Genomic DNA, 13,179 nt, shown 5'->3' with positions numbered 1-13,179 from the left:
CCGGTTTCCTTTTCCAAAGCCTCCCTCCATGTGGCTTGTCCTGGCGCGCCTCTCTTCTTTCTCCCGCTCCTTTCTCGAGGCCGCCGCCACCACAGGAGGCCACGCGTCCAGCCCGGGCTGCCGCCCTCGCCTCTGGCTTCCTCGGCCTCTCCCCTCTCGAGGGCCTCTACTCTTCCTTCCAGCTCTTTTTTTTTTTTTTTATTAAGGGAAGCGCCCCTAGAGGGGCCGCGGCCGCCGAGACCCCGGACTTAGCCACTGCCTCCTGCCCCAGCCAGCCCTCGGCCTTTCTGCCGCTCCCTCGGTTTAATTTGACACGTCCGACTCCGTTTCCTTGGTGGATGCCATTTCCCGGGGCCTGAATCCCAGCTTTGCAAGAGCACTTGGGTCCGCCTCCGTATCACTGCAGGCACGGAAGACAATTCCCTGGATTCTTTGTATCCAGAGAAGTTGATACAGTGTCCACAGAATGAGAACATCAGGTTGGGGCCTGCAGGTTCCCTTATCATCTGCTCAGATGCAGAGAGCACCACCCTGATGCTGCAAACAAGCTGGCTCCGTGTCCTTTCAGCGCTCGCCGCCAAGTTCCCAGGCTGAAATCCGTCACCTCTCAGGCTGCCATGGCACAAGCGGCATCGCACGGGACGTTGTCAGCCAGTCCGGAAAGGCAGGTGCCAGGCTCTGACCGTGCATACGGCGGTGCCCTCCTTGGGATGGATGAAGACTTGTGGGAGCAGTCCAGCACCTTCGTCTGGGGCACTGCCAACTGCGGTGGCAACGACAGCCCTGCGAACGATGCGCTGGTGGAACATAAGAGGATCCTGGCTTCGGGCATGCGGGTCCCCCAGTCTCTGCCATATGTTCTATCGTGGAAAAGCAATGGAAATTCACAGTAGCTGAAGATCTATCTCGTCAGATGACAGACCCAAGAAGACACTTTTGCCTCCTGCTACTTATTTTGGAAAGATAAACTGTCTGTGGCTCTGAAAAAAAAAAAAAAGTTTTAAAAGCTGACTTACCCAAGATCATATAACTAATAGATGTCTGAGGCTGGATTTGAGCTCAAGTCAGGCTGGATTTGAGCTCATCTTCCTGATTCCAGGTCCAACACTCTATCCACTGTGACGCCTATCTAATATTATATCCTTTCGTATGTCAAGGAAGGACCTGTTCTTACGCATAGACGTCTCTCCACAGAAACAAAACCCAATTCAACTATTATTTATAATATGAGTTGCCTGAGGATTTGAGAGTCTAAGTAAGTTGTCTATGGTCATACAGCTAGTAAAGATGATAGCTAGGATGTGAACATAAGATTTTCTGACCCCAAGCCGAACACTCTGTCTACCATGTATCTTAGTATTATCCTATTTAGTTCAACTCCTCAAACGTTTATAAAATACCTACTATGTGCAAAACCCTGATACCAGGAAGATGAAAAATAACCTAGTCAGAAAGCTTCCATTCTTCCGGGAAGAAGTAGACACAAAGAAGTCACATAAAGCAAGAATGTAACAGAAGCAAAGGGAAGAAATGCTCTTTGGAAAATTGAAGGGAGAGAGAGAGAGCATTTGAAGTTGATTGAATGTTTTATGGAGGAAGTAATCTGAGCTGAGTATTGAAGGAAGAAAAATATTTTAATAAGGTAAGATAAGAAAGAAGTTCAGACAGCGTGTGTGTGTGTATGTGTGTGTGTGTGTATGCGTGCATGTGCATGTAGGACAGGGACTGGCTTTGGGATCCAGTGGAGGGGTTTTGCGGGAGGAAGGGTCTGTACATGGAAGTGAATGATAATGAATTGAGTTAAAAAAATAGCCTTAGTCAATTTGCCTGAAATATAATCTGTCCCAAAAGTCTTGGTTCAGTTTTGAGCTTTAATAGCCTAAAACAGCACTGAGATTGTTTGCGACACATTGTATTCTGTGTATAAAAGGAAGTCATGTGAAATAAGATTAGAAAGATAGGTTGGAGACAGTTTGTGAATTCCTGATCCTCCTACTCATTCCTCCAGTATGGAAGCTAATTCTTCTTCATTTCATTTCATAATATCCAGTGTTCAACTTAATCACTCATCCTATTTTAATTTGCATTATATTTATTTGTGTATATGTCTTATCTTTCCTATAAAATTGTGATTTCCTTGAAGGCAAAGATAAGGCCCAATTTATTTTTGAATCCCTCAAAGGATGTAGCACAGTGTTCTGCTACAGTGTATGTAGTCAGTGCTTGATAACTGTGCATTGAATGAATTGAGGAATAGTTGGATGTATATAGGAATACAATAATGAATATCACAAAACGTGAAAAACAGATGAGAATGTTACAAACACTATGAAAGGAATAGTGCTATCAGCTCCATAGAGAACATTTCAAAGGGGTTATGGACTACATCTGTGATTTTATTGGTACTAGGAGCTCCTGCTTTGCCAGCAACGGCTCAGCACCTTCTCTGCATCATCATCATCACCATCACCATCATCATCACCACCACCATCACCATCATCAGCAATAAAAATGCTTAGCATTTACCTAGTACCTGCAGTGTTCTAGGCACTGTACTATGCAGTTTACAAATATCTCTTCAGATCTTCACAACATTATCTCCATTTTATATAGTTTTCCAACTGTATAAGTTAAGTTAAAGCAAAGGTTAAGTGACTTGACCAGAATCATACAGATAGCAAGTGTTTGAGGTTTGCATTTAAACTCAGATCTTCATAAGTCCAGGTCCAGCCCCACTACTCCACTCTATCCTACTCTCTTTCCACTCTATCCACTGCTCCATTTACCCAGGTGCTTGCAATTTCTAATCTTAGAGAATTGCCTAGCCTTAGAATATTGAGTGAGTGGGGACTTGCACAGGGTCATAAAGCCTATATTTGTCAGTGGTATAATATGTCTTATCTTCCATCAAGGCCAACTCTCTATCCACTATTAGAGCTACCTCTAAAATGTAATGGAACCCTTTTTTAAGGATGAACTTTTCAATTCAATTACATTCAGCTTAATTAAGGAAATGTATTAAGTGCCTAACTACATTAAAGCACTGGGAACAATAACTTTGCCTACAAGGGATTTACTTTCTGTTGGTAGGGGATATGATTTGTACATATAAGTAAATCCAATTATCTACGTAGTAAATATAATCTGTGAGAGAGCAGAGAGCACCAACAAAGAGAGGAGAGTAAAGAAAAAAAATCGAGGAGGAAGTGGGGTGAGAACATATTCTTGTCATAGAAGATCTTTATTCTGGTCTATAGGAATTATAGGTAGAATGCTAATATGTCTCAGGGCAGATGTTATTCCCTTTGCCAGTGCTGTGATCAAAAGATTTATAGCTATGCCTTTTGTAAGTACTCACTGGTGTATTCCCTGTTCTTTTTCAATTCATGTTAAGCCTAGTAAATTAAATTCAGAAGAGTCCATAGTCATGAAATATAAAAGTTATAAGCATATATTACAAAAACTGGGGAACATAAAAAAGGATGGTTCTAATGGAATCCGTAACTTGCTCTGTGCTTACTGCCTGCATTTAAGTATAAATATGCATTAAAGAGTCTACTTCTTTATTTAGTAATGGCTACTTATTGCCAAACAGCATTACAGAATGGAAAAACCTAGGACTTCAGTTGCCATATAGTCTAATTCTGGGATGGGGAACCTGCCGCCTTAAGGCCACGTGTGGCCTTCTAGGTCCTTGAGTGTGGCCTTTTGACTGAGTCTGACTTTGACAGAATAAATTTTTTATTAAGGAGATTTGTTCTGTGAAGTTTGTAGTCAGTCAGTAGACTGCACTTGAGGACCTAGAAGGCTACAAGCGGCCTTGAGTTTCTAAGTTCCCCACTCCAGGTCTAATTCATAAACAGTAAGAATCCATACTATATGACAGTTATCCAGTCCCTACTTGAAGACCTCCTATGAAAGTAAACTCATTACCTCCTGAGCTATCCCATTCCACTTTTGGAGAGTTGTCTATTATGAAGTTTTATTTGACGTCAAGTCTAAATTCTCCTTTTTCTGTTTTCTATTCATTGCTCTTGATTCTGAGTTCTGGAGCCAGAGACAGTCTAAATCTCCTGTAACAAGAAGGGCCCTCAAATACTTTATGACAGGAGTCATGGCCCCTTGAGGCTTCTCTTCTCTGGGTGAAATATGTCCATTGTTCTTAACCTGACTTCATAAGACATAGACTAAAGGCCCTTCAGTCAGTTTATAAACATTTATTAAGATCCTAATATGTACCAGGAACTGTGCTAAGAGACATCCTGGCTGCCCTTCTCAGAATGTTTTTCTGATTATCAATTTTCATCTTTCATTTGTCATTTGCCACTAAGTACAGAACTCCAGTAGATTCCAATTCCAACTTACTCAAAACCTGATGCACGTTAACCAAGACATCTGTTCGTCATTGTTTAGAGAATGTCTTAGGTTCGGTTCACCTAAATAAACCCAAATAAAAGTTAACAAATGATATTAAGGTATACTTTGAGATCCTGCGGTTGTTCATCAAAATAAAAATTATTGCATCAAATCATTGCAAAGATCTACTAAAAGATTATAACACATTTATGAATTAGTATATGAGCAGATTGAAAAATTTATATTTCCTCTACTCAGGTTAGAAATTCTAGACTTTTGGGGTTCAGATTACATCTAGAGTAAGGAAAGATTGGAATATTTACAAAGAGAAGGTTCATACTAGCATGAAAATGAATTGGGACAAAATGAAATATTAATTTACTTACACAATAAACCTTATAACTTTTTTACATCTTTAAAAAAACTCCATAAGCAATGTATTTGCTCTTTGTTACCATCACTTTGTTATGAATTAGCATTGCATTCACAAGATTTTGAGGCACACTCTTTCATTTTTCATCATGAAGACATTAAATACCTTTGATCAACAGCTGCATTTTCTGAGTCTAATTTTTACTATAGCCCATAGGTTATCAATAGAGTTTAAATCAGCCAAGTTTTCTGGGCATTAAAACATGTTTATCTCCATTTGTTAGATATGTTTCTTTTACGATGTGTGATATAGTACAAGGCCTTATGGCAGTATTTCGGAATTTCTATACTTCTGCAACAATTATTTCTTAGCACATCATTATGTTTATCATAGTGCCCCATTTCCTCAAGAGTTACAAGGTTTCCTGGCCCATTGGAAGTTAAAAAAAATCTCCTAAACATTTTTGGGTAGATATTTTCCACTCTGTTGAAGATACCTAAATCTTGTAGGCTTATCTGGATCTCTTCTAATAATGGCTTTAGTATATCCTTGAATAAAGCTAAACAAAACAAAAACATGAATTTCATTAGTAAAATTTATTTTTATCGAATCTTTAGTATTTTACTCTTTATATTATCTTGTGCTTGATAATTTTTCCTTCTTCATAGGAGGTATTGACACCTCTGTTTGTAGTTCTTTCTACTTCAAGAAGCCCAAGCCATAGTGTACATGAGGGGTACATCAGGGGTTCCTAACCTTGGTTCCATGAATCCCCAGAGAGCACATGAATAATATTTGGATGCAGAAAAGTACATTTTTCAATAATCACTCATTTAAATTTAGCATTAAATTAAGTTATGAATTTAAAAAAAAATAATTTAAGTGGTCCATCAGTTTCCCTAGTCTGCCAAAGGAGTCCGTGATATGTGAAAAGCTTAATAACCCTGTTTTCAAGGAATCAGTAACAACCCCTTCAGATGACTGATCTCTCTGAAGAGCTTTGCTTGTGTTTTGAGTACCATTTCAGCTGTTTTGCAACTATATACATATATATATATATAATATAATTTTAACTTGTAACTTTCTTTTGTGCTTTGAAGAAACTGACCCTGTGGCCAGAATGATTCATGGAATACTTGCTTTCCCCACAAAACAAAACAAAAAATAGCAATACCTCTAACAGTCATTGAAGTGTGATCTTTAAAAACTATAGCTATTTCGTAATACAATATACAACCATTCTTTTTAAACTATAGAATTAAACACTCAACAAAAAAGCAATGAAAACTCTGTATATGGCACAAAATCAAGCACCCAACTGACAGAACACTAAAAGTGAGGAAGTCATCTGAATCTGGCTTTTTCCTGTCAAAGTTAGTTATTCTGAGGTCACTTTGTGTCAGTAGAAACACTTGCATTACCTTTAATGTCCCAAAATGAAAACGTACCAAAATTATTGCTTGCCCCTCCTCCAAATAATTTGTACACTATTATAGAATTGGGGGCTTTATTAGATTGGATACATCCTAAATTTTTTTTCAGCAAATTTTTCGGAGATATGGAAACTATTTGGTTTATGTGTGTATATGTCCATGATTGTATGTTTATGTACATATGTGTGTATGTACATACATGCTTCTAATTAGTGTAGGAAACTCCCAGTATTCCTCCATTGATATAGATTGGCTTCTTATAGTCTCCACAATTGCTCAGGAGTTAATTAGTCATCCAAGCATCCATAGTTAATATGTAATAGAGTCAAAACTTGAAGTGAGTTCTTTCACTTTCCACTAAGCCATACTACTGAATTTATGCATATAAAAATAATGTGTGTATGTATGTGTACATATATGTATATAGCTGTATCTATGTGGCTATATGATAGCATCTCTCTTGTATATGCCTTCCTTCCAGAAACACAAATTGAGTTATTAGAACAAGTTTAGTTTTGGAGCTTTGCTTTGCCTTACTCCATCCATATTCACCTTTTAAGTAAATATAAAGTCAGAGCTTCTGAAAAATATACTCCTAAACTAATAATCCCAAGACAAATCTATGTTTCCTATATGTCCCCCTCCCCAGGCACTTACCTTTCTTCAGCAATGTAATGTTGTTTTCCATGCTTATAAATTTCTTAATTTAGTGTTTCATAAGCTATATCATTATAATTCTTTTAAAAAAACTCTCCAAATGTTTTATCATAAAATAAATTTATTTTTGAGAGACTGAAGAAGTTTCTATTCATCTTTTAGCCTAAAAATGATTTATTTTCCTCATTGCTTCCTCCGCACATGATTTTCTTGATGCTTCTTAGTCATTCATCCAGGAGAATGCAAATACCTCCAGGCTATGAGGAAAGCTACATGTTGGCCACATTCGTTCTAGAAGTAATTAATAACATTATATTTTCTTTGTGCTTTATGAAAAAAGTATCAGATAAAGAATAGAAGAGTCTGATAGGCACAACTTACAGATAGTAGTACTGATTTTCCATCAAAATGGAAAATAGTTGTTTATAAAATATTGTATTATGAAGTATTTCATAGATTTACAATTACAGATCGAGATCAGAGATGTAGAGATGATCCAGTACAACCCCTTCATTTTATAGACAAGGAAGCTGAGGTCCAGTGAGCTTAAGTTGACTTGCCCAAGGTCATAATAACGTAATAACCCCTATCAATAACTGCTTCTTCCTTCCATCCCCATAATGCTTACTGTTTCCTTCTAGTCATTCCTACAATGATGTTTGCTTTGAATTTCATATTCTTTTAAATATTCAGAAGATGGAGAAGAGATGAGGAAATACATCTTCTTTCCTTTTAGATTTGGGGATTATGGGTGAAGAATGTTGAATATGCTGTTAATCTCAGTTAGATAATTTTAAGTCTTTTTCTTTGTTTCAAGGGTTGGAATTGAGATTGAAAATCAATGGAGGAAAGAATATATTCAGAAATTACTGTGGTATAAAAGCAACAGTTATCAATATGATTTTAATAGATAATATTGGGGAAGCAGAGTGATACAGTGGAAAGGTAGTGGATATGGAGAAAGAAGACAGATTCAGGTCTGGGTTCTGCAGCTTAGCAGATGTGTGATTGTGGACAAATTGTTTCGAACCTATTAGGGTTTCCTTCCCTGGGGTCCATAAACTTTTATTTTTCTAAAAACATTTTGAAAACTGCATTCCAAGATAATTATTTTCCGTAGTAACCCTATTTTATTATCTTCATTTTAAAACTTTATTTTTAGAAGAAGTCCATAGGTTTCACCAGATTGCCAAAAGTTTCAGTGACACACAGGAAGGTTAAAAATCCTATTTTAATCAGTTGATTCCACAAAAACACTGTGCTACATATCTCAGAATTGTTGGGAGAAAACAACCCAATTGATTTAAAGCATTTTCCAACAGAAAAAAAAAATATATCTAAACCAACTTTAATAAAAATTTTGATAACCCTATCTCTCCAGGATTTTATTCCATTTTGACAAATATCAGTTGAACAATTAAAATTCCGTAGCAAATCCAAAAGAAAATGCATATTTTCTTATATGACCAGGAAAAAAAATGTGAAAGATAAAGATGTTCCAGTGTCCTCTATTTCCATATTTTAAAGAGAATTAAAAGTGAAAATATCAAAATGCTAAGATACCCTAAAGAGAAGGAGACTTGACAATCTATGTGAGGGTTGTTAGTTTCAGGTACCTAATCCACTCGCTGCTGATAATGCAAAGATTACTGCCTTGCAGTGTGATTGTGTGATGCGTTGCCAAATTTTTGCCATAGGATTTCTAGATTGTTGTATTTCCATAAGCAGAAAAAAGACACATGTTTACATTTTTGGATAGATATTTTTCTGACAGACTGGCTAATTATGATCAGCCGCTTGGTTTTATTTCTTCCACATCCACAGCTTTGGATCTCCCCTGAATTCTAACAGTGAATTTACCACACAGGAGGCACACAACAATTATTTTTGGAATTGATTTGTGGTGGAATTAATGGTGTGGGATGGTTGATTTTAGAGGGGAAAGCTAAGGTTTCTACTTTTTAGACCTGCTCTTAAAATACCAACTCTGAGCTCATTTTCATGAACAGTGTGAAATATATGACAGCAACTCTAAGAAATATGATGTGAGACTTTTTTTCATACATACTACGTGAAATATTTACTAAAAAGTCAGCAATTCTTGGACTGTACATTCTAACCAGGAATTATTGGTTTAAAACAAACCCTCAGTTTCATAAGAATAATATTAGGAGTCTTAGGAGACAAAGATGTAAAATAAATAATGCCAAATACTTAGAAGGGTCAGGCGCCAAACTCAGTTTGAGTGAAGGCAGAGCAGGGCTATTTTGACATCATATAGCAGCTTCTGAGATGCTGAAACATTTATAAAGCAACATCCCAGAAGGAAAGGGAGCAGGGCCAAGAGTGGAAAATTTGCAGTATAATCCTGAAAGGAAAGCAAAAACAAAATAAAACAAAAAAACAACAGAACACTGAACTAGAAAACAAACTTTAGATTTACAGTTATTCAAATCTGAGTTTGAATCTAAAAAGGCTTTGGTCTTTACTAGATCTATCTTGATCTTGGGTAAGCCATTGTAGCCTCTGTGGGACCCAGTTTCCTCATTTATAAAATGAAGGAACTAGAATAGATTATCACTATACTTTTTGCCTCTGGAATTCACCCTGAGAGGTTATTGGGTGCAAATATAACAGCAGACTCAAAAGTCACTTATGTGAGATGTCAGTATAAATTACTGAAACTAGTTCCAGTAAGCCACATACAAATAGATCTCATCTATTCATCATTGCACATTGTATAAGTTCATGGATGACTGATTCATGAAAGGCTTGTCAAGGGAAATTTAGGGATGTTTCAGATTTGTCTCTAGCCAATTTAAGTTGACATGCTTGAAATGCAAGAGTTGTGGTATATAGTCAAAAGATCCCTGGATTTGGAATCAAAAGACCTGGGTTCGAGTCTTGATGCTTGTCTTTTATAACTTGTACAAATCACTTCCTCCTTTTAGTCTCAATCTCTGCATATCCAGTATAGGAATAATAATACTTAGACTACCTCCACTGGTTCATTGTTGTGAGGCAGAGACACAAAATGCTACGAAATGCTATATGTAGAATAATTTACTTACAAATGAAATGGATGAACCATTGGCCTGATTATGCAATTTACAATGTACCACACAAGTTTTCAGTCTATGTTAGCACCATAGAAGTAATGAGATGCATCTAGCACCTTGAGCTATTTAAAAGAAAAAAAAACCCTATCAAAATGTAGGATGCTATACTATTTATATGACTTTTGAAGAATTTTACTATAATATGAAGGTATAGATAACTTTCTAGTGGTTTATTTTCACAACCGCTATAACAGTTATACTAGTTAGCCTTCATATGGCGCTTTAAGGTTTGCACACATACTCACACATTGACACATACACACATATATGCATATATATAACATATATTTAACTTTGCTAATTATATATTATATAGCTCTGTCTCTGCCACTGAAAATTAGAAGAGTTTTTTGTTTGTTTATTTTTAATCAAAATGAGCTCCTTTATTTTGTGCTAACTACAGATAGAGTGGTAGATAAAATCCTGGGAGTTGAGTCAGAAAGAACCGAGTTCAGATCCTGCTTCAAATAATAGCTAGCTGTGTGACCTTAAACAAGTGACATAATGTCTTTCAGCATCAGGCTCCTCAGCTGTAAAATTATAGGGCTGTAGTTCATAGCCTCTGTAGTCTCTTGTAGATCTTATAAATTTTTAAATATTCTCCATTCCTGCAGATCAATGACAAATGTTTAAATACTGATAAAATTTGATGAATGAGAATTTTCTACCTTTATCCTCTTTCCTTCCACAACATTTTTGTGAATATTCTCCCTTTTTCCCCTAACTCAACAACCATTTCCATTGTGATCCTCCTTAAAGAAGACAGGGCCACCAGTGCATTGTAGTTGAAAAAGTACTCTTTGTTTCTAACCAACTTTTATTAAACATACAGCTTATGAGCTATATCTAACCTTTTCGTTCTGTTTTAGTGATTTCTAGTCATTTGGACAGTTTTCAAAACTTATATCTATCTCTCTATCCCTCTTTCACAGTCCATTTTTCACTTATAAATCAAGATCTGATTGAGCAAATTTATGTGTATCTCTTTTAATATCTTGTATTTATGTATTTTTTTAAAATCATAGCTTACAAATCTTTCAGCATGGAATTACTTAAAAGGGCTACTTGGAGAAGGCATGTTAAATTTGAATTAAAGCTATAGTGCTGTACCATAGACTTGAATAACTCATCCTTCCTATAATATTTTAGGTAATAAAAATATGAGACATGGCTTTTAAAAGTTATGGCTAGTTCTTCTTATCCTTCGGCACCCACTATAAATAAAGAAATGGTCTGTTTCTAGAATCTTGCCTGTGAATTTCAAGGAGGCAATTGGGCTTTAAAGCTTCCTTCAGAGTTGATCAGTTGTGAGAAGCTGGTTCTCTCTTTTTCATTAGTCCTATTTTTATTATTTTATGTTTCTGCTATCCCCTGAGAAATCGACCCTGCATTTCCCATGAGGATTCTTTCTTTCCCAAATTGCTGTGACAAGATGCAGTTGTCCTTTATGTCCATACAAAGAAAGGCAAGTCGAGATTACAGATATTTGAAGAGAAGACTCTGTGGCAAAATTAGTGGTGATGGTGGTGAAGTATGTCTAGAGAAGTTTGGGTATCAATAATATCTCACATTGCTAACCCTTTACCTTGCAACCATGGTCTCCTCCTCTCTACCCCAACAGATGAATCTGTTGATAGTCCCCCACAGGTATACCATCGTTTACTGTTATTATAATGCTTTGTAGATAATTTGAGAATAGTCTAATTGCTTAATTTATTTTGCTGAATTAGTAATGAGCTCAAAAGTGGCACAGAACTTGCCTCCCCCTCTCTTACATATTCTCCTCCACAATCCTTTAATTTTGAGGAGGAAATTTTTCTTCCCCTAATGTCTCTCCTGGGCTGCCATTAGCAACAGCTTTAGACAAACAGTACATTCCGATGTCTCCTTGGTGTTTTGCTTTGCTCTTCCAAAAACAGAACTCTGTGTTGCGTTCCTGTTTGCAAAGCAACTCTGCCCAAAGGATCCTTCTTTGTCTCTGCATGCTTCCTCCCTGTGTCTGCTCCTTTACATCACACTTTAGGAAAGTGTTTGTTTGACTTTTGGGAAAAAATGTTAGCTATAATCATTTGGAATTGAGAATTATGTGGTTTTATTAAAGAGTGTGTCACTACTATTCTATTGATTCAAGTGGTAGCTATATAATAAATTTTGAGTGTTGAACTTGTGTTGTTCCTGTGCTAAGGGGCAGTGGCAGCTTGTGTATCTATGACTTTCATAGAAAGTCTACAGTTACTACCACCACATTTCTTTTCATCGTGGGTATAGACACATGATTCTGCTATTTCCTTTGTCATCACATCCTCATTCTTCTGTATCTTACTATCAAGTCTCTCTCCCCATAGGATCATTCCCCCAGTACAGTGAATTGAATAAGGGACTGAGCTTCTAAGAACTTCAGTTCACATACCAACTAGGAGACTTTGGAGAAATTATTTATCCTCCCTCAAGCCAAGTTTCTTCAACAATCCAATGAGATGGTTGACCAGATGTTCTTTAAGATCCCTTTGAATTCTAAATCTGTGATCCTATGATCCTATCACATCACCCAAATCATTCTCCTAAATATCACTTATATACTCTTAATTGACAGATTCAATAGACTTCATCTTCCTTGACTTTTCGGAAGCATCTAGCACTATAAATCAATCAGTCATCAAATATTAAGTGTCTACTATGTATCAAGCACTCTTCTTATCTTTGGAGATATAAAGAATGTACCAACCCCTACTTTCAAAGAGCTTTCATTATATTGCATGCTAATGGATAGATAAGTAGATGGATAGATAGAAAGATAAATAGATGAGTGGATAGATCAATAAATAGGAAGATAAATAATAGATATAAATGCATCAATATATATATATTATATATATATAAATATCAATACACCTTTAATTAAGCTATCTCTTTATAATAAATGTAAAGAGAATAGGGATGGGGACTCAACTTGCAGTTTCATTGGTATTGAGAGCTCCTGACTAAGGAAACTCCCTCTACCGTTGCAGGTTTGAAACTTCTTTGCATCTTCCTGTCTTACAGGACTGCCTAGAGTACTGAGAGGTCAAGTTAAGTGTCCAGAGTCACATGGCCAGTACATGTCAAAGAAGGGACTTGAACTCATAACTTCCTGACTTTAAAGGCTGACTGTGTCCACTACACCACTGGTGTCAAACTCAGATGGAAGTAGGAGCCACTAAACTGTACATAAGAATCCCTGCTGGCTGCTTACTGACTTAGA

The 13,179-nt window shown here is 36.6% G+C and overlaps 1 pseudogene; it reads left to right on the top strand.

The window, feature by feature from the left end:
• Window positions 1-312: 312 nt before the first annotated feature.
• Window positions 313-8,363, top strand: LOC140511293 (gametocyte-specific factor 1 pseudogene; annotated as a pseudogene).
• Window positions 8,364-13,179: the final 4,816 nt, after the last annotated feature.

Source organism: Notamacropus eugenii, chromosome 6 (assembly GCF_028372415.1).
Source record: "Notamacropus eugenii isolate mMacEug1 chromosome 6, mMacEug1.pri_v2, whole genome shotgun sequence".
NCBI lineage: Eukaryota > Metazoa > Chordata > Mammalia > Diprotodontia > Macropodidae > Notamacropus > Notamacropus eugenii.
Note: the sequence above shows the minus strand (reverse complement) of the source record. Positions and strands in the feature narration are given on the sequence as shown.